This window comes from Nerophis ophidion, linkage group LG21, assembly GCF_033978795.1.
Source record: "Nerophis ophidion isolate RoL-2023_Sa linkage group LG21, RoL_Noph_v1.0, whole genome shotgun sequence".
Classification (NCBI taxonomy): Eukaryota; Metazoa; Chordata; class Actinopteri; order Syngnathiformes; family Syngnathidae; genus Nerophis; species Nerophis ophidion.
Window position 1 is genome coordinate 6,094,915 of NC_084631.1, and position 25,902 is coordinate 6,120,816.

Sequence of the window (25,902 nt, forward strand, 5' to 3'; positions counted from 1 at the left end):
CCAAGTGAAAAAGTTTGGACACCCCTGCAGTAGAAGATGATGTTGTCCAATGCAAAGTTGTAGTGACGCTTGGTGGCAGGGTAGCGACGTCTCCTTATTTACTGTACGGAAATGAGCTCCAGCCGCAATTATTTTTCATGTAATTAGGACGCTGCCATTTTGGAAAACAGAGCAGCCTGTTTACTTTGGGGAAAGTAAGACTCAGCAATTCGCAGAATACAAACAGTATTTGTGAGGTGACTTTTTAAAGCTAATGATTGTTGTTTACTTCTCTGTTGTACACGAGCACTGGCAAACCAGCCCTTTGCAAGCGTCAAATGCCAAAATAACTGAAATAAGACAGGAACAGACGAAAATATGTGCCCACTGTAGCCCCCAAAATTAACCGTTCTTGTACATTTCTGCAAGTATTTAGTATTTTGGAACAAAAGTATGGAAATGTCCTTTAGAGTAGTCCCTGTACAGCTTGTATTGCAGAATAGACTTGCTGTCAACACAGCTGACTAGTCTTTTCGTTGTAGGTCTTTAAAAAAAGAGGATCTTTGATTTGTCTTTTCGCTGGGAAGTCCTTAAAACAAGATTATTTTTGTCACATACATAGAGGATCTTTGAATAGTCTTTTTGCTGTTGGTCCTTAAAAGGAGCAGAGTTCTTGTAACATAAAAGATCTTTGACGAGCGTTCTTGCAGTAGGTCCCTGTCATGTCTATGTTTTGTTTTAGTCATGTTCTGTTTGTTTTTTGGCCACTCAGTTCCTAATTTTGCACTTCCTGGTTTGTTTTGTCACCATGACTACCCATTAGTTTTCACCTGTCCTCATGTCTCCCACCTGTTTTCACTAATCACCACAGTATTATTTAAGCCACAGTTGCAATGTAGTCAGCCTGGTAACATCACCTTCTACTCACCCGCTACGCACCTTGTAATCCATGCCAATGATCCATGTTCCGTTCCAAGTATGTTTTCTCGTTATTTATGCCGCAGTGCAAGTTTTTATTTTTTGTTCCTTAGTTTTGCCATAGTGCGAGTTTTGTTTTCACAGCCGAGTTTTTGTACCGCCAATGTGCGCGCCTTTTGTTTGCCTTTTTTTGTGTGCAGTTATAGTGTTAAAATAAAAGATGTCTTCACCTTCATGCCATTTCCGGTCCAAGTTCACTTACATCTCGGGAAAACAACCACCTCATAGTCCAAGTATTGACAGTCCCCGTGGAAGACTCTTGCTTCCGGGTTCCTCGGGCCACCAATCACGGACATCACCGCTCCTTTTTAGGGTTTTTAGACACTCTTTTATTTAACAAGAATGGTCTGTGTTGTGCTTTTCAGCAGTGGTATTTAGTGTCTGTCAGTCTCGCTCTTGCTGTCTCTCCTGCTCCAACTCCAACTCTCTTCTCCTCCCCGGCTGCTGCCTTTTAACAGAGCGACAGGTGATTAGATAAGCAGGCCCAGGTGGGCCATCCACACACCTGTCACTGATCTCAAAAACGGTCCTGGCACACCCTGATTCGCCACGGCCTCCCCTCACATACCTCCATTGCCAGATGCAGGTCGGGACGCCGGTGCACCTTTGTGCATTCACGCACAGCATAAAACGTTTGGTGAACAAAATGAGACAAAGAAGGAGTGGAGGATTTTACATGTAAACGAGCTGTTTACGCGTCACAGTCCACACCATGGTGAGTTCAAGAACCGCCAAAATTAGTAGGACAAAATAATGTTCACCAAATACTCTCATCAGTGAAGCACACACACAAGCTTTCTAACCATTTGTCGCATATTTGTCCTCAAACAAAAACATACTAAAACCTTTTTTTTCCCCCTCCATCTTTTTCCACTTTCGATCCTTTTTTAAGAATGCTCCAGGGAGCCACTCGGGCGGCACTAAAGAGCCGCATGCAGTATACAGTACTGCCATCTATTGTCTTGGAAGCAAGAAACCAAGATGTCATAACTGGACAGCACAGTTATCGTCATTTTCATGACTAGGACTCTGGTGCGGTTTGTTTTCCCGTGGTGCAAAGCGATTGGAGAGGACACGGCGTGAAGGTAAAGGCGCGCACAAGGTGGAGAACAAACTTGGGGCGGTATAGCTCGGTTGGTAGAGCGGCCGTGCCAGCAACTTGAGGGTTGCAGGTTCGATCCCCGCTTCCGCCATCCTAGTTACTGCCGTTGTGTCCTTGGGCAGGACACTTTACCCACCTGCTCCCAGTGCCACCCACACTGGTTTAAATAAATGTAACTTAGATATTGGGTTTCACTATGTAAAGCGCTTTGAGTCACTAGAGAAAAAGCGCCATATAAATATAATTCACTTCACTATCCAAACAAAAACTCACACAATGGGAGAACTATGAACATAAAACAAAACTTACAAACTATGGCATGAAAAACTTACTTGGACCGAGAAAGAGCATGGATCATCGGCATGGATTACATGGGCGTGTAGGAGATGGTAGAGGGTGATGTCGCCAGGCTGACTGCCTGGCAACTACAGGCTTAAATGCTGCATGAGTCCAAATGAACCAGGTGCGTGACATGACAGGTGAAAACTAATTGGTAGTAATGGTGACAAAACAAACAAGAGTGCGCAAAAACAGGAATTAATGGAGTCAAAAACTAAACAGAGCATGATCACAAAGACATGACAGTCATCAGCTCATTTTTAAATGTTTCCTTAAAAAAATTACATTTTACTATCAAACAATCACCATTCATTCACGCACAAAAAAGTACCGAAAATTGGTTCCGGCATCGAGTCCCACGTGCCGAGAATTGGTACCGTATCGGTACCCAACCCATCAATGTTGTTACAATGACATAAACATGCTAAGGTCCTTCATCCAAAGCTTGCCATGTAATTGCAACAGAGGCGACCGGCGTGGAGGTTATGTGGACTATAACGCAGCCAAGTGACGACTGGATCTGGGAGGACATAAATCCAGTGAAAGACTTCAAAGAGATGCTGAGGACTAAACAAAGAACAATTATACTCCCAGCCTGAGGAGCACAAAAGGGAGCGAACAGCTTGGCTAATCAGCACCCGGCCACTGCAGTCAAGGTCTATACAGACACACACGAACACACACACACACAATACTGACCCTATGTCTTCGACATGTACTTCTCAATGACACACGAGCAAAGACACAATATGTCAGTCGTAGAGTTACAAGACAACCATAAGCCGTCGTCAATGGCAACATCATCTTGGTACCACTTTTAGTTTAGTAGCATCACCAAAGTTTTTTGTATTGCAGCACAGTCTATTTTGTGTGTAATTTTAAAACATACAGTGGGGCAAAAAAGTATATAGTCAGCCACCGATTGTGCAAGTTCTCCCACTTAAAATGATGACAGAGGTCTGTAATTTTCATCATAGGTACACTTCAACTGTGAGAGACAGAATGTGAAAAAAAAAATCTAGGAATTCACATTGTAGGAATTTTAAAGAATTTATTTGTATATTATGGTAGAAAATAAGTATTTGGTCAACCATTCAAAGCTCTCACTGATGGAAGGAGGTTTTGGCTCAAAATTTCTCAATACATGGCCCCATTCTTTCTTTCCTTAACACGGATCAATCATCCTGTCCCCTTAGCAGAAAAACAACCCCAAAGCATGATGTTTCCACCCCCATGCTTCACAGTAGGTGTGGTGTTCTTGGGATGCAACTCAGTATTCTTCTTCCTCCAAACACGACGAGTTGAGTTTATACCAAAAAGTTCTATTTTGGTTTCATCTGACCACATGACATTCTCCCAATCCTCTGCTGTATCATCCATGTATCCATTTTGGTACAAACTCAACTCGTCGTGTTAGGAGGAAGAAGAATACTGAGTTGCATCCCAAGAACACCATACCTACCGTGAAGCATGGGGGTGGAAACATCATGCTTTGGGGCTGTTTTTCTGCTAAGGGGACAGGACGATTGATCCGTGTTAAGGAAAGAATGAATGGGGCCATGTATCGTGATATTTTGAGCCAAAACCTCTTTCCATCAGTGAGAGCTTTGAATGGTTGACTAAACACTTATTTTCCACCATAATTTACAAATAAATTCTTTAAAATTCCTACAATGTGAATTCCTGGATTTTTTTTCCACATTCTGTCTCTCGCAGTTGAAGTGTACCTATGATGAAAATTACAGACCTCTGTCATCATTTTAAGTGGGAGAACTTGCACAATCGCTGGCTGACTAAATACTTTTTTGCCCCACTGTATGTACAAAAACATCTTTGGAAAACGAGCTATTTTGGCAGCCACTTAAGGTTGCTAATTTTGTCAAGTCTCCGTTTAGCCTGTTCCACTTTTATGTTCATCAAGTGTCTCTTTGAAGCACTCATTTTGTGTCCTGGCACATTAACATGTTCACTGGTCATTAATCTGTCCGCTCGCGTTTGTCAGCTGAGTCATTAGCGCAAGATAAATGAGGAGCGCTGAGCTTAGTTTTTCACACGACGCCGTCACTTTTCATCACCGACGCTTCGACCGCTGTTCGCGTCTCGTAGAAAATTGCACGCCGTGCTAAACACCAGCTGCAAGAAAAACGTCCGCACATTATCGGACTGCAGTATTTTCAATATTTATTTTGGTATGCAAAGGTAATTTTTAGCAAAAACACACCCTGAATCACCTTCTTTTTTTTTTTTTGCTTAGAATGAATATCTGTCACGCCCATGGACTATGTTGTGTTTTGGTTATGTTTGGTCATGTTATGTTTTGCTTTTTTGGACATTCAGTTCTTGCGCTTTGCACTTCCTGGTTTGTTTTGTCTCCATAGTTACTCATTAGTTTCCACCTGGTCTCCAAGTCACACCCCTGTCCTCAGCCTCACACCTGTTAGTAATCATCATCATATTTATTATTTAAACCATTCTGTTTCTGTCTTCGTCCTGGCAACTTTACCTACTGACCTAGCTACCTACCTTTCCTCTGAGACCTTAACCACATTTTCATGTACCGACCTTCATGCCATGCTGTTTGTTGTTTTGACCACGCAACGTAAGTTTTTGTATTCATGCCTCAGTGCAAGTTTTTGGTGTGTTTTGTGCCACAGTTAGTGTCTTTTGTTCATTTGTATATAGTCATGTCATTGTGCTGTTTTTGTTTGAGTATAGTCAAGTTTGTTATCCGCCATTGTGCGCGCCCTTTGTTTTCCAGTTTTGTATTATAGTGTTTAAATAAATCAAATATGTACTCACACTCTCGTCTGGCTCGTGCCAATAATCCTTTGCGTGGAAGAAGCAAAACAAATTCAAGTCCATGTTCTGACAATATCACACATTTTTGGGACATTTTCTTCCCCTGTGGGCAGCACAGTGGATGAGTGGTAAGTGTGCTGGCCACACAGTCAAGAGATTGAGGGTTTGAATCCCACTTTTGGCATGCATGGTCTCTCCGAGTACTCCAGCTTCCTCTCACATTCCAAAAACATGCACGCTAGATCAATTGTAGACTTTAAATGGTTTCATTGTCCTGAAAACCAGCATCCTCTGCAGTTTTTTTTTTTTTTTACTGGTCTTTGATTTTGATTAGTCTTATTTATTTATTTTTATTTTAAATTAAACATTTCAGGAAATAGCCCTGTAATGCAAAAAAAAAAAAAAATTGTAATAATTAGCATTGTTTTTTTTTTTCACTACCTCCAAATTTGCTAACTACAACTAAGATGCACGTTACATTCAAACAGCTTGTGTGTAATGAGTACGGTACTTACAGTATTAACACTTTTTAGGGAACCGCAAAAGGCTAGATTCAGCAAAGACTGAACTGACTAGCCAACACATCGAACTATACACTACTGCCATCTAAGGTCTTGGACTTGCAACTGTAATTGCAACTTCATGTCATAACTGCAAATAAGGCTGAGATAATAAAACGAAATGAATCGAGTGGACAGCAGTTATAATAATCAGGTCGTTTTTAAATGTTGCAATAAAAATGTGATTAAAAAACAAACTATTAACATTTATTACCACACACAAAAATACCAAAAATCGGTACCGTGGATTGCCGATATACAAAACCTAAAACCAGTAAAGTTGGCACGTTGTTTAAATGGTAAATAAAAACAAAATATAATGATTGCAAATCCTTTTCAACTTACATTCAATTGAATAGACTGCAGAGGCAAGATATTTAACGTTCAAAATGGTAAAGTTTGTTATTTTTTGCAAATATTAGCTCATTTAGAATTTGATGCCTGCAACATGTTTCTTAAAAAGCTGGCACAAGTGGCAAAGAAAGATTGAGAAAGTTGAGGAATGCTCATCAAACACTTATTTGGAACAACCTACATGTGAACATGCTAATTAAGAACAGGTGGGTGCCATGATTGGGTATAAAATCAGCTTCCATGAAATGCTCAGTCATTCACAAACAAGGATGGGGCGAGGGTCACCACTTTGTGAACAAATGCGTGAGCAAATTGTCGAACAGTTTAAGAACAACATTTCTCACCGAGATAGTGCAAGAAATTTAGGGATTTCACCATCTACGTTCCGTAATTTCATCAAAAGGTTCAGAGAATCTGGAGAAATCACTGCACGTAAGCGATGATATCACGGACCTTGGATCCCTCAGGTAGTACTGCATCAAAAAGCGACATCAGCGTGTAAAGGATATCACCACATGGGCTCAGGAACACTTTAGAAAACCACTGTCAGTAACTGCTGTCCGTCGCTACATCTGTAAGTGCAAGTTAAAACTCTATTATGCAAAGCGAAAGCCATTTGTCAACAACACCCGGAAACGCCTCCGGCTTTGCTGGGCCCGAGTTCATCTAAAATGGACTGATGCAAAGTGTAAAAGTGTTCTGTGGTGTGACGAGTCCACATTTCAAAGTTTTGGGAAACTGGGGGGGCTTCTCGGTGGCAGAGGGGTTAGTGCGTCTGCCTCACAATACGAAGTTCCTGCAGTCCTGGGTTCAAATCCAGGCTCGGGAACTTTCTGTGTGGAGTTTGCATGTTCTCCCCGTGAATGCGTGGGTTCCCTCCGGGTACTCCGGCTTCCTCCCACTTCCAAAGACATGCACCTGGGGATAGGTTGATTGGCAACACTAAAAAATTGGCCCTAGTGTGTGAATGTGAGTGTGAATGTTGTCTGTCTATCCGTGTTGGCCCTGCGCTGAGGTGGCGACTTGTCCAGGGTGTACCCCGCCTTCCGCCCGATTGTAGCTGAGATAGGCACCAGCACCCCCTGCGACCCCAAAAGGGAATAAGTGGTAGAAAATGGATGTATGGATGGGAAACTGTGGACGTTGTGTTCTCTGGACCAAAAGAGAATATAACCATCTGGATTGCTATAGGCCAAAGTTCAAAAGCCAGCATCTGTGATAGTATGGGGGTGTATTAGTGTCCAAGGCATGGGTAACTTACACATCTGTGAAGGCACCATTAATGCAGGTTTTGGAGCAACATATGTTGCCATCCAAGCAACGTTAACATGGACGCCCCTGCTTATTTCAGCAACACAATGCCAAGCCATGTGTTACAACAGTGTGGCTTCATAGTAAAAGAGTGCGGGTACTAGACTGGCCTGCCGGTAGTCCAGACCTGTCTCCCATTGAAAATGTGTGGCGCAATATGAAGCCTAAAATAGGACAACGGAGACCCCGGACTGTTGAACAACTTAAGCTGCACATCATGTATTCGCCCAGATCTCTAGAAAGTAGCTCATATATGGCAAGACGAGAGTAAAACAGACAGAAAAAAGTGCTTTTTCATTCAGCAAGCGCTTTGATTTTCCCATGACTGCTATTGATTTAGCCATCTTGTTTTTAACACGTCAATTGGGGCTTCCAGCACAGTCTATGATCGAGTGACACCAAGAAAGTTGTATTTTTTTTTTTTTTTATCCTGCTCCATGTCATTTATTGCCATTTTGAGTTCATTATCAATGCTTTTCTTTCAGATAACCATTATTTTTTTATCGTTGAGTTTTTCAATTTCGACGGAGGCCTAGATCAGTAACTGTTGGAGGTTTTTTCCCCCCCGAGGACAGAAGTGTCGTGTCTTCTGCAAAGAGTACTAACTTGAGCCTTTCAAAGATGAAACGTAGGTCATCTACAGAAAAAGACCCCACACTTAATACTCCTTAGGGAAGAATCACACTCTCCTAAGTGGACAAACTATTGGCTGTTAGAAAAGTACGACTTCAACCAGACTCTGATTCACAATTGACCTCATTTTGAGATCAATTGTGTCAAAATTCTTTTTTTAGGGTCAAGAAAATATTCATTCTTTTCAATACTGTTACTTAACTCCTCAACCAAGTACTGCAGAGCAATTTTCTCTTCGGCTTTCATGTAACAATGAGTTTTTATTCATGTAATTGTTCAAATATTCCGCAAAGAGGTTTTCTAAAAAAATATATATTTAGTAGTATCATCCCTGCTGTCATGCCTGTGAACCAGATCTTATGTTTGATCATGTTATGTTTTGTTTTTTGGACACTCAGTTCTGTTTTGCACTTCCTGTTTTGTTTTCGTCTCCATGCCAACGCTTTGATTTTCACCTAGCCCTCAAGTCACGCCCTTGTCCTCAGCCCTCACACCCCTCAAGTCACGCCCTTGTCCTCAGCCCTCACACCTGTTTCCAATTACCACAGCTACTATTTAAGCCAGGCTTCACGGTGGAAGAGGGGTTAGTGCGTCTGCCTCACAATACGAAGTTCCTGCAGTCCTGGGTTCAAATCCAGGCTCGGGATCTTTCTGTGTGCAGTTTGCATGTTCTCCCCGTGAATGCGTGGGTTCCCTCCGGGTACTCCGGCTTCCTCCCAATTCCAAAGACATGCACCTGGGGATAGGTTGATTGGCAACACTAAATTGGCCCTAGTGTGTGAATGTTGTCTGTCTATATGTGTTGGCCCTGCGATGAGGTGGCGACTTGTCCAGGGTGTACCCTGCCTTCCGCCCGATTGAAGCTGAGATAGGCGCCAGCGCCCCCCGCAACCCTGAAAGGAAATAAGCGGTAGAAAAATGGTATTCAAGCCATTTGTTTTCTGTTCCTCGGCCTGGGAACTTTACCTACTGTACCGGACTTTGTATCGAACCCTCATGACCACGCACCTACCTTACCTTGCCGACCTTCATGCCTTGCTCTTTATTGTTTGACCACGCCACGTAAGACTTTTTGTGTTTATGCCTTAGTGCAAGTTTTTGGTTTGTTTTGTGCCTTAGATAGTATCTTTTGTTTATTTGTATATAGTCATGCCATTGTGCTGTTTTTTGTTTAGAGTGTAGTCTAGTTTATTATCCGCCATTGTGCGCACCCTTTGTTTTCCTGTTTTTGTATTGTAGTGTGTAAATAAATTAAATATGTACTCACGTTCACGCCTGGCTCGTCCCAAATATTCTCTGCATCGAAGAAGCAATACAAATCCTAGTTCAAGTCCTGACACCTGCAGAACGAGGAATAGCTAAACATGCTTCACTACACACCGTGGCCCACCGGCGTCACAATGTAAACAAACGCCATTGGTGGATCTACACCTGTAATGATATCAAGTACAGGTACATACTGCTATGATTATGTCGATATTTTTTGGCATCACAACATCTTTAGTTTTTAAAAAAAATGTATATGATGTTTATAAACTCAGGAAATATGTCCCTGTACACATGAGGACTTTAAATATGACCAATGTATGATCCTGTAACGAATTGGTATCGGATTGATACCCAAATTTGTGGTATCATCCATAACTAATGTAAAGTATCAAACAATAGAAGAGATTATTAAATTTTGACAGAAATGTGGATAAAACATGTTAAAAGAGAAAGTAACCAGATATTATGTAATAGAATGATAAAAACACAATATGTTACTGCATATGTCAGCAGCTAAATTAGAAGCCTTTGTTTTCTTACTTACTAATAAAAGACAAGTTGTTTAGTATGTTCACTATTTTATTTAAGGACTTAAAGGCCTACTGAAAGCCACTACTACCGACCACGCAGTCTGATAGTTTATATATCAATGATGAAATATTAACATTGCAACACATGCCAATACGGCCTTTTTAGTTTACTAAATTGCTATTTTAAATTTACCGCAGAGTTTCTTGTTGAAAACGTCGCGGAATGATGACGTGTACGCGTGACGTCACGGACTGTCAGGAAATATTAGCGCAGCACCACTTACGGCTAAAAGTCGTCTCATTTCATCGCGCAATTACACAGTATTCTGGACATCTGTGTTGCTGAATATAATGCAATTTGTTCAATTAATAATGGAGGAGTCAAAGTAGAAAGATGGAGTTGGGAAGCTTTCGCCACACAAACACACAGTGATTCCTTGTTTACAATTCCTGGAGGTGAAGCTTTACTATGGATCAGAGCGGTCAAGCGAACATGGATCCTGAACACTTGTCAACCAGCAGGTTTCGGTGAGAAAATTGTGCTAAAAAGTCCCCTCTTACCGGAGATCTGTGGAGTTTGCGCCGTCCATGTATCTGCCGTGACTTGCTTCAGAGACTGGCCTCAAGACACCCGTGGATACACCCTTCCGACTATCATGTACTATTTAATCTCACTAAAACACAATAGAAAAATAAGGGATTTCCCAGAATTATCCTAGTAAATGTGTCTAAAAACATCTGAATCCGTCCCAATGCAATTGCCTTTTTTTTTTTTACCTTATTTTTTTTTTTTTCTAGTACTTTGCTATCAATGTCATTATCCACGAATCTTTCATCCTCGCTCAAATTAATGGGGAAATTGTTGTTTTCTCGGTCCGTATAGCTCTTTTTGTTGGAGGCTTCCATTATAAACAATGTGAGGACGTGAGGAGCCCTCACCCTTGTGACGTCATCGTCTGCGACTTCCGGTACAGGCAAGGCTTTTTTACCAGCACCAAAAGTTGGGAACTTTATCGTCGATGTTCTCTACTAAATCATTTCAGCAAAAATATGGCAATATCGCGAAATGATCAAGTATGACACATAGAATGGACCTGCTATCCCCGTTTAAATAAGAAAATCTCATTTCAGTAGGCCTATAACTGCAATAGGAAACATATGTTCAATATACCCTAAGATTTTTTTGTTAAAATAAAGCCAATAATGCAATTTTTTTGTGGTACCTTTATGTAGAAAAGTACCGAAATAATTTTAGTACTGGTACCAAAATATTGGTATCGTTACAACACTATTGTATACAAATAAATAAATAGAGCTAAAAGGACGTCCCCGCTGTCTGTGTCGTCTACTTTCTCTTGTACAACCGAAATAGTAATTACTTTTTCGGGAAAGTAACGGGTAACTTTAATTGATTACTTTTAAAAAAGTGATCTTCCGAACACTGATTAACACTCACAAAAGTAAGAGAATTGGTACTATTGGGCGGTTTAGCTCGGTTGGTAGAGTGGCCGTGCCAGCAACTTGAGGGTTGCAGGTTCGATTCCCGCTTCCGCCATCCTAGTCACTGCCGTTGTGTCCTTGGGCAAGACACTTTACCCACTTGCTCCCAGTGCCACCCACACTGGTTTGAATGTAACTTAGATATTGGGTTTCACTATGTAAAGCGCTTTGAGTCACTAGAGAAAAAGCGCTATATAAATATAATTCACTTCACTTCACTACTATTGAGTACCGGTGTAGATTCCCACTTCCCAGAAATTGGTACCGTATCGGTTCAAATGTGAATTCTCAAAAGGGCCCACATTTTGTTTCTCAGTTCTAACATTAAATATCTAGTCTTTGCAGTCTATTAAATTGAATAAAAGTTGAAAATGATTTGCAAATAATTGTATTCTGTTTTTATTTACAAATGACGCAACGTGTCAACTTCACTGGTTTTGAGTTTTGTACGTCGGGAATTGGTGCCGTATCGGATCAAAAATGAACGATACCCATCCTTGCCGACCAATCCATACCAGTATTTATTAATTTTTTTGTATTTTTTAGTAACACATTAACACGGAGCCCCTAAAAGGACATGGAGGGGAAAAAATGCTTTGCGAGATCTCGCAAAAGTTTTTTTTCCTATGTCAGTGAACCGGAAGTGAAACAGACAAGGCGATGGAGGAGCCTACCCATCATCTGTAGAAGAAGTTTATTGATTTCCATTTTAGTACTGGCCTAACATATAAGTACATCAAATCGTATTGTGATCCCACAACAGAGCACAGATGATGGTTAGGCTCCCGCATGCTCCCGTTCATCCGTCGCTGTGTCTGTTTTACTTCCGGTTCACTGACATAGGAAAAAATCCTTTTGCGAGATCCCGCAATACATCCATGTCCTTCTAGGGCAGGGGTGTCAAACTCAAATACAGAGCGGGCCGAAATTTAAAACTGAAGGTTGAACAAATTAACCTTTCAATAAGGACCCAAACAGGTTTTTCATTGAATATTGAACAAGCAAGGCTTACATAACTTTATAGTGACATACAAAATCCAGTTTCAAATAGCAATAATAATAATTCAAAAATATCAATGACATATCAAATACAATTTAAACAAAAATGGAATGCCTATTTTCTATTTGCAGCCCTCTGAGGTAAAGTTCAAAATAAACTTTTTTTCCACAGGCTAATAATACATTTGAAAATAAAATAACAATGAAAGAATCAAACATTCAAGCCTTGAAATAGCAAGAGATAGTGCGTGAATAAAACCTTAATTAGGGCTCAGTTTGCGACATTGATTTGTTTTAACACTAAATATGGAACAAGCGACGCTTATGTAACTTAATAGTGCAAAATCCACTTTCAAAAAAGAAACGGAAAAACATCAATAGTATATTAAATAAAATTTGAATGAAAAATGTTATGCCTCTTTTCTACTTGCAGCCTTCTGAGGTAAATATCAACATTAACTTTTTCCACAGGCTAATAAATTAGAAGATAAAATAACAATGAGGTGGGCGGGGTTTGGTGGGAGCAGAGGTGTATATTGTAGCGTCCCGTAAGAGTTAGTGCTGCAAGGGATTCTGGGTATTTGTTCTGTTGTGTTACAGTGTGGATGTTCTGCCGAAATGTGTTTGTCATTCTTATTTGGTGTGAGTTCGCAGTGTGGCGCATATTTGTTACAGTGTTCAAGTTGTTTATACGGCCACCGTCAGTGTGACCTGTATGGCTGTTGACCAAGTATGAATTGCGATCACTTGTGTGTGTCTGTGAAAGCCATATATATTTTGTGATTGGGCCGGCACGCAAATTCAGTCCCTTTAAGGCACGCCCCGAGTGGAAATCGGGAGAAAGGTTGCCCGGGAGATTTCCGGGAGGGGCATTGAACTTCAGGAGTCATCCACGGAAATCGGGAGGGTTGGCAAGTATGAGTATTAGCGGTGAATGTGGTGTTATAATATGTTATATTGTTATTATACCGGCAGGCCAGCTCTAATGTTAATTTGATATTGCCTCAAGGGCCAAATTGAATTACACGGCGGGCCAAATTTGGCCCACGGGCCAGAGTTTGTACCCATGTTCTAGGGGCTCTGAACATTAATGCCTTTTTTTAGTACTTTTTTGGCCTACTCAGTGGCTTAGTTGGTTAGAGTGTCCGCCCTGAGATCGGTAGGTTGTGAGTTTAAACCCCGGCCGAGTCATACCAAAGACTATAAAGACGGGACCTATTACGTCACTGTTTGGCACTCAGCATCAAGGGTTGGAATTGGGGGTTAAATTACCAAAATGTATTCCTGGGCGCGGCCATTGCTGCTGCTCACTGCTCCCCTTGCCTCCCAGATGGGTCAAATGCAGAGGACACATTTTACCACACCTTGTGTGGATGTGACAATCATTGGTACTTTAACTTTTACTTAGTAATTAATTACATTTATCAAAGAGTACTTCCGTTCGTAATGTAGTGATGTGAATTATATTTATATAGCACTTTTCTCTAGTGACTCAACATGCTTTTACATAATGAAACCCAATGTAAATAATTGTTTGGGGGGAAAGTAACAGGTAACTTTAATTGATTACTTTCTAAGAGTGATTTTCCAAAAACTTATCAACACACTCAAAAATATCGGTATCGACTCCCCACTTACCAGAAGTTGGTACTGTATCGGTTCAAATGGAATCCCCAAAAGGGAATTGGTGCATTGGTACGACTCGGTGAAGATTGTGGCTAAATGAACGCCACAAGGAAGCAAATAGGAATGGTCACAGCATACGGTTTGTTCCTGGGGGACCATGTTGGTGCCATATGGCCACTTTGGGGCAGATATGTGCTCCTACACGCACCAACCCCCACCGCATGATGGCCCGCCTTATGGCAGGTACACGGGAAACCTGTTCAAATAAGCGGCGTTGAGACACGTATAAATCGATGCATCGTCGCCACGAGTGCCTGACCCTTCCCACCTTAACGATCCGTGTGCGTGTCTGATTAAGTGTCGGGGAAGACATGCTTTTAGCAAACAGAGCGGTTGCCTTGGCGACAGGCGCCCGCCAACACGCGACATCGCTCGACTCTGACCTTTTCCGTCGGCAGTGACACCGAAGACGTCCCATCTTAAATATGTGCTTTTTAAAAAAGCGGTGCATTAAAGTCGCCGGGGAACATCTTGACACCAAAAATCTCGTTTTTAGGAGGGATGATTTTAATCTGGCCTTTGCAGACCTAAACAATATTTGTGTTTGTGGCCCCGTTATGTTAGGTCTTTAATAACATTGGTGTAGGACGCCGGGGGCTAAAGGGCTGACTGCGGTCTAGTGGGGTTCTTCCTCACTAGGAAGTCATGAAGACTTGAAAGTAGCATTGTTTATGTTGAAAAACGTATTTAGAAAGTCGTAAACGGGTTTTATTCTCTAAAGCTCTCGCTATACAAATGTTCCATTTCTTTCTTTGTGGAAATTCATTGAACTAGGTAGTGTTTTTCAACCTTCTATAAACCAAGGCACATTTTTTTCCATTGAAAAAATCCAATCCAGAGGCACACCACAAGCAGAAATTATAAAAAAAAATGAAACTCAGCAGTCAATATTGACAGTAAAAAGCAGTTCTCGCAATTATTTGATATGAATTTAATCCATAACCCACCATACATCAATATACACTATACCAGGGGTCACCAACACGGTGCCCGCGGGCACCAGGTAGCCCGTAAGGACCAGATGAGTCGCCCGCTGGCCTGTTCTAAAAATAGCTCAAATAGCAGCACTTACCAGTGAGCTGCCTCTATTTTTAAAATTTTATTTATTTACTAGCCACCTGGTCTCGTTTTGCTCGACATTTTTAATTCTAAGAGAGACAAAACTCAAATAGAATTTGAAAATCCAAGTAAAATTTTAAAAACGTGGTCTTCACTTGTTTAAATAAATTCATTTATTTTTTTACTTTGCTTCTTATAACTTTCCGAAAGACAATTTTAGAGAAAAAATACAACCTTAAAAAGGATTTTAGGATTTTTAAACACATATACCTTTTTACCTTTTAAATTCCTTCCTTTTCTTTCCTGACAATTTAAATCAATGTTCAAGTAATTTTTTTTTTTTATTGTAAAGAATAATAAATACATTTTAATGTAACTATTTTAGCTTCTGTTTTTTCGATGAAAAATATTTGTGAAATATTTCTTTAAACTTATTATGATTAAAATTCGCCAAAAATATTCTGGCAAATCCAGAAAATCTGTAGAATCAAACTTAAATCTTATTTTAAAGTCTTTTGAATTTCTTAAAAAAATTTTGTTCTGGAAAATCTAGAATAAATAATGATTTGTCTTTGTTAGAAATATAGCTTGGTCCAATTTGTTATATATTCTGACAAAGTGCAGATTGGATTTTAACCTTCTGAAAACATGTCATCAAAAATATATATTTATTTTGAGAAATCATTAAGATGATCGGTGTTTCCACAAAGATAAATATCATTAATAATGAATAATAACAGAGTTAAAGGTAAATTGAGCAAATTGGCTATTTCTGGCAATTTATTTAAGTGTGTATCAAACTGGTAGCCCTTCGCATTAATCAGTACCCAAGAAGTAGCTCTTGGTTTCAAAAAGGTTGGTGACCCCTGCACTATATTGACAAAAGTATTTGGCCACCTGCCTTGACTCACATATGAACTTGAAGTGCCATCCCATTCCAACTTGTTTGCCATGTGTTGCCGCCATTAAATTCTAAGTTAATGATTATTGGCAAAAACATTAAATATCTTGTCTTTGCAGTCTATTCAATTGAATATAAGTTGAAAAGGATTTGCAAATCATTGTATTCTGTTTTTAATGTACCATTTACACAACGTGCCAACTTATCTGGTTTTGGTTTTTGCAATACATACTTTATATCCTCAAAGTTGTATCATCATTAAGCGAATGGATTTACGGACAACAACACTAAATTGGCCCTAGTGTGTGAATGTGAGTGTGAATGTTGTCTGTCTATCTGTGTTGGCCCTGCGATGAGGTGGCGACTTGTCCAGGGTGTACCCCGCCTTCCGCCCGATTGTAGCTGAGATAGGCGCCAGCGCCCCCCGCGACCCCGAAAGGGAATAAGCGGTAGAAAATGGATGGATGGATAGTCGCACCTGCAAAGAGATTTCCCGATAGAGTGACCATGTCTTCCAACCAATCCTGTTTAAATTTGACATGCATGTGCTCGTCGGTCCCTGACATGGATTTACCAATTTTCACGGTGATTGGAATAAACGCCCTGTCGCTACAGCGTGTGTGGCTCAATCTGACTCCAACTTTAGGGGCTAATAACAGCGCCACCATGTGGTGTATTTGTCATTTAAAAAATAGCACAGTCGACACATGTTTTGACAAATTCCCCCCTTCTGTGTGCAGTGGTTCAGGTGCTTAAAGGGGAACATTATCACAATTTCTGAATGGTTAAAACCAATACAAATCAGTTCCCAGGGGCTTATTTTATTTTTTTAAGTTTTTCTCAACATTTTACCCATCACGAAACGGCTTCAAAGTTCCTGATTTACACCATCGCTATATCTACCCATCTATTGTCCTGTGACGTCACTGCGTGAAGACACCAGAAACAAACATGGCGGATAGCACAGAAAGGTATATAGCATAGTAGCTTGGATTCAGACTCGGATTTCAGCGCCGTAAGCGATTCAACAGATTACGCATGTATTGAAACGGATGGTTGGAATGTGGAGGCAGGTAACGAAAACAAAATTAAAGAAAAAACAGAAGCTTTTGAGCCATATCACGACAGACAGAGGCACGGGAGGAAGCGCGGACCAATTTGGCGATCGCCTTCTAACCAACGATTGGTATGTGTTTGTTTGGCATTAAATGTGGGTGGAGGGAAAGGCTGGATGCAAAACTAGCTACAAATGAGGCATAATAAATACGGTATTAGCTTTCACTGCTATGCTGATGACACCCAACTCTACATGCCCCTAAAGCTGACCAACGCGCTGGACTGTAGTCAGCTGGAAGCGTGTCTTAATGAAATTAAACAATGGATGTCCGCTAACTTTTTGCAACTTAACGCCAAAAAAACGGAAATGCTGATTATCGGTCCTGCTAGACACAGACCTCTATTTAATAATACAACTTTAACATTTGACAACCAAATAATAAAACAAGGTGACTCGGTAAAAAATCTGGGTATTATCTGCGACCCAACTCTCTCCTTTGAGGCACACATTAAAAGCGTTACTAAAACGGATGGACCGCTCGTCGGGACCCAGGATGGACCGCTCGCCTGTATCGGTTGGGGACATCTCTACGCTGAGATGGTCTCCTGTGGACGGGACTCTCGCTGCTGTCTTGGATCCGCTTTGGACTGAACTCTCGCGGCTGTGTTGGAGCCACTATGGATTGAACTTTCACAGTATCATGTTAGACCCGCTCGGAAAATAACAGAGCTGATTTGACTTGGTGCGTGTAATGTGTTTGCAAAAATGGCGGGTCGATTCACGATGTGACGTCACGGGTGAAAGAAAGGTCATCGCTCCGACAGGCTATCAATTGAAAGGCGTTTAAATCGCCAAATTCACCCTTTTAGAGTTCGGAAATCGGTTAAAAAAACATATGGTCTTTTTTCTGCAACATCAAGGTATATATTGACGCTTACATAGGTCTGGTGATAATGTTCCCCTTTAAACAAATATACTTCAAATCCCAGTATTCAACAAGGCGTGGTAATTTGACTCAGAATTTACATGTGTGATAGCGACGTGACGGATAATAATTCTTGCCTTTACCGGGGTGACGAAACTAAACTACCAGCCATTTCGCATCGAAGGTTGACATTATGCAATGAAATATTACTGGTTGTTAATGGCCATCGGGGCCACTGAAGTGGCGGTACAATTGGAGCCTTACACTTCAACCTATGCAAATGTGTGCATTAATGCGTCCCTGCATGCATAATCTGAGTAAATTAAAATTGCTAGGATTTATGCCGTTTTAAATTGCAGGTGTGAAGAATACGTGAGCAGATAGGATAACCTTTATTAAAGTAGGCCAGGACACCAATTATAGAATAATTGAGTTCAACAAGTGTTAATATAGTGAAATGTGCATGTGAACTTGGAGAATACATGATAAAACATTATTTTTCAACCTACAGCAGTTTGTTTGTATAGTTTCCCTCCTTTTAAGTACAAAACCCAAAACCAGAGAAGTTGGCACGTTGTGTAATTCGTGAATAAAAACAGAATACAAATCCTTTTCAAATTATATTCGATTGAATAGACTGCAAAGACAAGATATTTAATGTTCGAAGTGAAAAACTTAATTGTTTTTTTTTGCAAATAATCATTAACTTATAATTTAATGGCAGCAACACATTGCAAAAAAAGTTGGTACGGGGGCATTTGTACCACTGTGTTACATGGCCTTTCCTTTTAACAACACTCAGTAAACGTTTGGGAACTGAGGACACTAATTTTGAAGCTTTTCAGGTGGAATTATTTCCCATTCTTGCTTGATGTACAGATTAAGTTGTTCAACAGTACGAGGTCTCTGTTGTGGTATTTTAGTCTTCAAAATGCGCCACACATTTTTGATGGGAGACAGGTCTGGACTAAGGCAGGCCAGTTTACTATGAAGCCACGCAGTTCTAACACGTGGCTTGGCATTGTCTTGCTGAAATAAGCAGGGGCGTCCATGATAACGTTGCTTGGATGGCAACATATGTTGGTTCAAAACCTGTATGTACCTTTCAGCATTAATGGTGCGTTCACAGATGTGTAAGTTACCCATGCCATGGGCACCAATACACAGATGCTGGCTTTTGAACTTTGCGCAATCCGGATGTTTTTTTTCTCTTTGGTCCGGAGGACACGATGTCCACAGTTTCCAAAATCAATTTGAAATGTGGACTCGTCAGACCACAGAACACTTTTACATTTTGCATCAGTCCATCTTAGATAAGCTCGGGCCAAGGAAAGCCGGTGGCGTTTCTGGGTGTTGTTGATAAATGGCTTTTGCTTTGCATAGTAGAGTTTTAACTTGCACTTAAAGATGTAGCGACGAACTGTAGCTACTGACAGTGGTTTTCTGAAGTGTTCCGGAGCTGATGTGGTGATATCCTTTCCACACTGATGTCGCTTTTTGAGGGATCGAAGGTCATGAACATTCAATGTTGGTTTTTAGCCTCGCAGTGATTTCTCCAGATTCTCTGAACCTTTTGATGATATTATGGACCGTAGATGGTAATATCCATAAACTAAGGCAGGCCAGTTTAGTACCTGCACTCTTTTACTATGAAGCCACGTAGTTCTAACACGTGGCTTGGCATTGTCTTGCTGAAATAAGCAGGGGCGTCCATGATAACGTTGCTTGGATGGCAACATATGTTGGTTCAAAACCTGTATGTACCTTTCAGCATTAATGGTGCCTTCACAGATGTGTAAGTTAACCATGCCTTGGGCACCAATACACCCCCATACCATCACAGATGCTGGCTTTTCAACTTTGCGCAATCCGGATGTTTTTTTTCTCTTTGGTCCGGAGGACACGATGTCCACAGTTTCCAAAATCAATTTGAAATGTGGACTCGTCAGACCACAGAACACTTTTACATTTGCAACAGTCCATCTTAGATAAGCCCGGGCCAAGGAAAGCCGGCGGCGTTTCTGGGTGTTGTTGATAAATGGCTTTTGCTTTGCATAGTAGAGTTTTAACTTGCACTTAAAGATGTAGCGACGAACTGTAGCTACTGACAGTGGTTTTCTGAAGTGTTCCGGAGCCCATGTGGTGATATCCTTTCCACACTGATGTCGCTTTTTGAGGGATCGAAGGTCATGAACATTCAATGTTGGTTTTTAACCTCGCAGTGGTTTCTCCAGATTCTCTGAACCTTTTGATGATATTACGGACCGTAGATGGTAATATCCATAAACTAAGGCAGGCCAGTTTAGTACCCACACTCTTTTACTATGAAGCCACGTAGTTCTAACACGTAGCTTGGCATTGTCTTGCTGAAATAAGCAGCGGCGTCCATGATAACGTTGCTTGGATGGCAATGTATGTTGGTTCAAAACCTGTATGTACCTTTCAGCATTAATGGTGCCTTCACAGATGTGTAAGTTACCCATGCCTTGGGCACCAATACACCCCCATACCATCACAGATGCTGGCTTTTCAACTTTGCGCAATCCGGATCTTTTTTTTCTCTTTGGTCCGGAGGACACGATGTCCACAGTTTCCAAAATCAATTTGAAATGTGGACTCGTCAGACCACAGATCACTTTTACACTTTGCATCAGTCCATCTTAGATAAGCCCGGGCCAAGGAAAGCCGGCGGCGTTTCTGGGTGTTGTTGATAAATGGCTTTTGCTTTGCATAGTAGAGTTTTAACTTGCACTTAAAGATGTAGCGACGAACTGTAGCTACTGACAGTGGTTTTCTGAAGTGTTCCGGAGCCCATGTGGTGATATCCTTTCCAGACTGATGTCGCTTTTTGAGGGATCGAAGGTCATGAACATTCAATGTTGGTTTTTAGCCTCGCAGTGATTTCTCCAGATTTTCTGAACCTTTTGATGATATTACGGACCGTAGATGGTAATATCCATAAACTAAGGCAGGCCAGTTTAGTACCTGCACTCTTTTACTATGAAGCCACGTAGTTCTAACACGTGGCTTGGCATTGTCTTGCTTAAATAAGCAGGGGCGTCCATGATAACGTTGCTTGGATGGCAACATATGTTGGTTCAAAACCTGTATGTACCTTTCAGCATTAATGGTGCCTTCACAGATGTGTAAGTTACCCATGCCTTGGGCACCAATACACCCCCATACCATCACAGATGCTGGCTTTTGAACTTTGCGCAATCCGGATGTTTTTTTTCTCTTTGGTCTGGAGGACACGATGTCCACAGTTTCCAAAATCAATTTGAAATGTGGACTCGTCAGACCACAGAACACTTTTACACTTTGCATCAGTCCATCTTAGATAAGCCCGGGCCAAGGAAAGCCGGCGGCGTTTCTGGGTGTTGTTGATAAATGGCTTTTGCTTTGCATAGTAGAGTTTTAACTTGCACTTAAAGATGTAGCGACGAACTGTAGCTACTGACAGTGATTTTCTGAAGTGTTCCGGAGCCGATGTGGTGATATCCTTTCCACACTGATGTCACTTTTTGAGGGATCGAAGGAATGAACATTCAATGTTGGTTTTTAGCCTCGCAGTGATTTCTCCAGATTCTCTGAACCTTTTGATGATATTACGGACCGTAGATGGTAATATCCATAAACTAAGGCAGGCCAGTTTAGTACCTGCACTCTTTTACTATGAAGCCACGTAGTTCTAACACGCGGCTTGGCATTGTCTTGCTGAAATAAGCAGGGGCGTCCATGATAACGTTGCTTGGATGGCAACATATGTTGGTTCAAAACCTGTATGTTGCTTTCAGCATTAATGGTGCCTTCACAGATGCGCAAGTTACCTGTGCCTTGGGCACTAATACACCCCCATACCATCACAGAGGCTGGCTTTTGAACGTTGCGCCTATAATTATCCGGATGGTTCTTTTCCTCTTTGTTCCGCAGGACACAACGTCCACGGTTTCCAAAAACAGTGGTGCCTTGAGGAACACCTCAGTTGTGTAAAGTGTTCTATCTGTGAAGGCACCATTAATACTGAAAGGTCTATCTGTGTTGGCCCTGCGATCAGGTGGCGACTTGTCCAGGGTGTAAACCGCCTTCCGCGCAAATGCAGCTGAGATAGGCTCCAGCGACCCCCTGCAACCCCGAACGAGACAAACGGTAGAAAATGGATGGATGGATGGATAGTACATACAGGTTTTGGAGCAACATATGTTGCCATCCAAGCAACGTTATCATGGACGCCCCTGCTTATTTAAGCAAGACAATGCCAAGCCATGTGTTACAACATTAAATATATCTTGTCTTTGCAGTCCATTCAATTGAATATAAGTTGAAAAGGATTTGCAAATCATTGATTTGTGTTTTTATGTACAAATTACACAACGTGCCAACCGATTGTACCCCGATTGTAGCTGAGATAGGCGCCAGCGACCCCCGCAACCCCAAAAAAAGGGAACAAGCGGTAGAAAATGGATGGGATGGACAACGTGCCAACTTCACAAGTTTTGTCACGCCTGTATGATTATGTTTTTTTTTTTTTTGCCATGTTTGGTCATGTTATGTTTAGTTTTTTGGACATTTAGTTCTGTCTTTGCACTTCCTGGTTTGTTTTTTGTCTCCATGCCAACTCATTAGTTTCAGCTGTCATGTCATGCACATGTTCCATCACTGATTATGTCCCTGCTATTTAAGCCATTCTTTTCCTGTCTTCGTTCTAGCATCTTCACAGACCTTCCCATGCTGCTCCTCCTTCACGCCCTCGATTATCTGCTTCATGCCGTGCTACGCTGTTCATTTTGTCCACGTAAGTTTTTGTTTATAGTTCATAGTCAATTGCTTTTGTGCGAAGTCTTTTTGTTTATGTCCATCGAGCAAGTGTTTTTGTTTCATGTTTGTATTTTGGTAGCCAAGTTTTGTACCTCCACTGCGAGCACTTTTTGTTTATCTTTTGTTAGTGATAGTATTAAATAAAAAGATGTACTCACACTCACGCCTCGCCCGTGCCAAATTCCCTCTGCGTCGCAGAAACAACCTTAATCCATGACAGGTTTTGTGTTTTGTAGATGTATACAACCTCAAGATGAGGTAGATCACCTCGACTTGGTCATTTCAAAAGTAGCTTGTTTGCTGAAAAATTGAAGGCGCCCCTGACCTAAATATTACAGTGTTTGTATTGACACTGTAAATTACAGATGCACGGTTTGCGGTCTCATCCGCGGATAAACCGCGGGTCGGGCGGGTGACATGACGAAAAAATAGATTTTAATTAGATTCGGGCGGTTAAACCATTTGGAAATATTTGATATACATGGTTCTGGGATTATGTTGTGTTACTGTGAGGATGTTCTCCCCGAAATGTGTTTGTCATTCTTGTTCGGTGTGGCTTCACAGCGTGGCGCATATTAGTAAGAGTGTTAAAATTGTTATATCACAACCATCAGTGTACTCTGTATCACCCAGTATGCCTTTCAATCTTGTACGTGTGATTGCGGAGGCTGCATACAACATGTTGCTGGACTAACAATCGGTGTATACATGTTGTTGAAGGTGTCAAAGGCAATGGCTTCACAGCACACCCTTATTCTTGTCAACAGGATGAACACCATTGGATATTCGCGAGAACGTTAGCGGCTCCCATTGTCTTCTTTACTCTGTGAAACGGGTTTAAATAGCTCTTTGAGTGGTAAAGGTGGCCGACCTCTGATGTATTTCAACGGGCAGGTGGCGGGCGGTTGCGGTTCTGATAAAATGTTGGTTCGGGTGGACGGCGGGTGGATGACGACTTTGGTGATGCGGTTGCGGATGATATAATTGCCTATCCGCGCATCTCTACTGCAAATTCAGTAGACGGGGGCCTACGAAATGTCTCAGCCCTATGGCCCTGCAGCGGTTCTGAAGACCACGTCTACCGCTTGTCAAAGGACAAGGGTCTTTGGCCTGCAGATCTGTGCTTCACTTGTTATGTACTCCGTGCAGCGGAAGTTATCTCACATCCCTAAACATTAAACTCTCTCGGCTATAACTCTCACCGCCAAAAGCCAATCAATTAGCTGACTCAGCTGATTGGCGGCCAAATCAAGAGTGCAAATGTTGCCCAACAAGATGGACACAAAACATAACGACGTGGGAAAGTGGTGCAATTTTTTTTTTTATACGGCCAGTCGCGTCCTGCTGGAACGATCTAGGTGCTTTTAATTGACGTGGTGGGGGAGACGCAGCACTAATTTAGCACCCCCTTGACAAAATGAGTCCCAAGTTGTCCGCCGCCAGGAGATAAACGTTAATGCACTGCATAGACACCGGGCCTGACATCACACATTGGCAATTAAAACCTCACAGACCATCGACACAGAGGTTATAATAACGATTATCAATTAAGATTTTCAATCCTATTAAAAGGAAGAGGAACACTTGGCTGAACTGAAATTAACCTTGTGCAGCTGATCATCCTCACTGCACCGACACAATCATGAGTCCTATTGGTTGCATCGAAAGGCCTACTGAAATGAGATGTTCTTATTCAAACGGGGATAGCAGGTCCATTCTATGTGTCATACTTGATCATTTCGCGATATTGCCATATTTTTGCTGAAAGGATTTAGTAGAGAACATCGACGATAAAGTTAGCAACTTTTGGTCTCTAATAAAAAAGCCTTGCCTGTACCGGAAGTACCAGACGATGTGCGCGTGATGTCACGGGTTGTAGGGTTCCTCACATCCTCATTGTTTATAATCAGCAAGAGCTATTCGGACCAAGAAAGCGACAAATTCCCCATTAATTTGAGCGAGTTTGAAAGATTCGTGGATGAGGAAAGTTAGAGTGAGGCGCTAAAAAAAAAAAAAAGCGACGGCAGTGGTAGCGTTTCATATGTATCCATCCATTTTCTACCGCTTATTCCCTTTCGGGGTCGCGGGGGGCGCTCGCGCCTATCTCAGCTACAATCGGGCGGAAGGCGGGGTAGACCCTGGACAAGTCGACACCTCATCGCAGGGCCAACACAGATAGACAGACAACATTCACACACTAAGGCCAATTTAGTGTTGCCAATCAACCTATCCCCAGGTGCATGTCTTTGGAAGTGGGAGGAACCCACGCATTCACGGGGATAACATGCAAACTCCACACAGAAAGACCCTCAGCCTGGAATTGAACCCAGGACTGCAGGACCTTCGTATTCTGAGGCAGACGCACTAACCCCTCTGCCACCGTGAAGCGTTTCAGATGTTATCAGACACATTTAGTAGGATCATTCTTGAAAATCCCTTATCTGCTTATTGTTTTAATGGTATTTTAGTGAGATTCTAAAGTCATACCTGAAAGTCGGATGGCTGCGGTGAATGCCAGTTTCTCAGAGAGAATCCAATGGAGGAGCCAAGATCACAGATGCCTTTTTGACAGCTACACGAGGAGGTCCCACAATCCACTGAAGTCTCCGGTAAGAGCTGACTAATTATCACAATTTTCCCATTCAAAAACTTGCTGGTTGACGTAGAACATGTTCGCTTGAGCGCTCTGTGTTAAAGCTTCACAACAAAGAAACACCGGCTGTGTCTCGGTGCTAAAGGAAGCTGCAATCCACTGACAGCATTCTTATTTATAGTCTCCAATAATAATTGAACAAATAGTATTTTAGTGAGATTCTAAAGTCATACCTGAAAGTCGGATGGCTGCGGTGAACGCCAGTTTCTCAGAGAGAATCTAATGGAGGAGCCAAGATCACATATGCCTTTTTGACAGCTACAGGAGGAGGTCCCACAATCCACTGCAGTCTCCGGTAAGAGCTGACTAATTATCACAATTTTCCCATTCAAAAACTTGCTGGTTGACGTAGAACATGTTCGCTTGAGCGCTCTGTGTTAAAGCTTCACAAAAAAAGAAACACCGGCTGTGTCTCGGTGCTAAAGGCAGCGGTGGAACAGCATTCTTATT

General features: G+C 41.6%; 1 protein-coding gene and 1 long non-coding RNA gene across 2 annotated transcripts in view; one reads left to right on the forward strand and one right to left on the reverse strand.

Moving 5' to 3' along the window:
* kcnn3 (potassium intermediate/small conductance calcium-activated channel, subfamily N, member 3) overlaps nucleotides 1-25,902 on the reverse strand; it is a 281,514-nt gene that overhangs the window by 14,783 nt on the left and 240,829 nt on the right. The window lies entirely within an intron of this gene.
* The window catches only part of LOC133539632 (uncharacterized), a 41,557-nt gene that overhangs the window by 5,558 nt on the left and 10,097 nt on the right, over nucleotides 1-25,902 (forward strand). The window contains exons 3-4 of the long non-coding RNA XR_009803455.1: nucleotides 2,864-3,054; nucleotides 22,691-22,776. This is a non-coding gene — a long non-coding RNA (uncharacterized LOC133539632). The remainder of the gene's footprint in view (nucleotides 1-2,863; nucleotides 3,055-22,690; nucleotides 22,777-25,902) is intronic.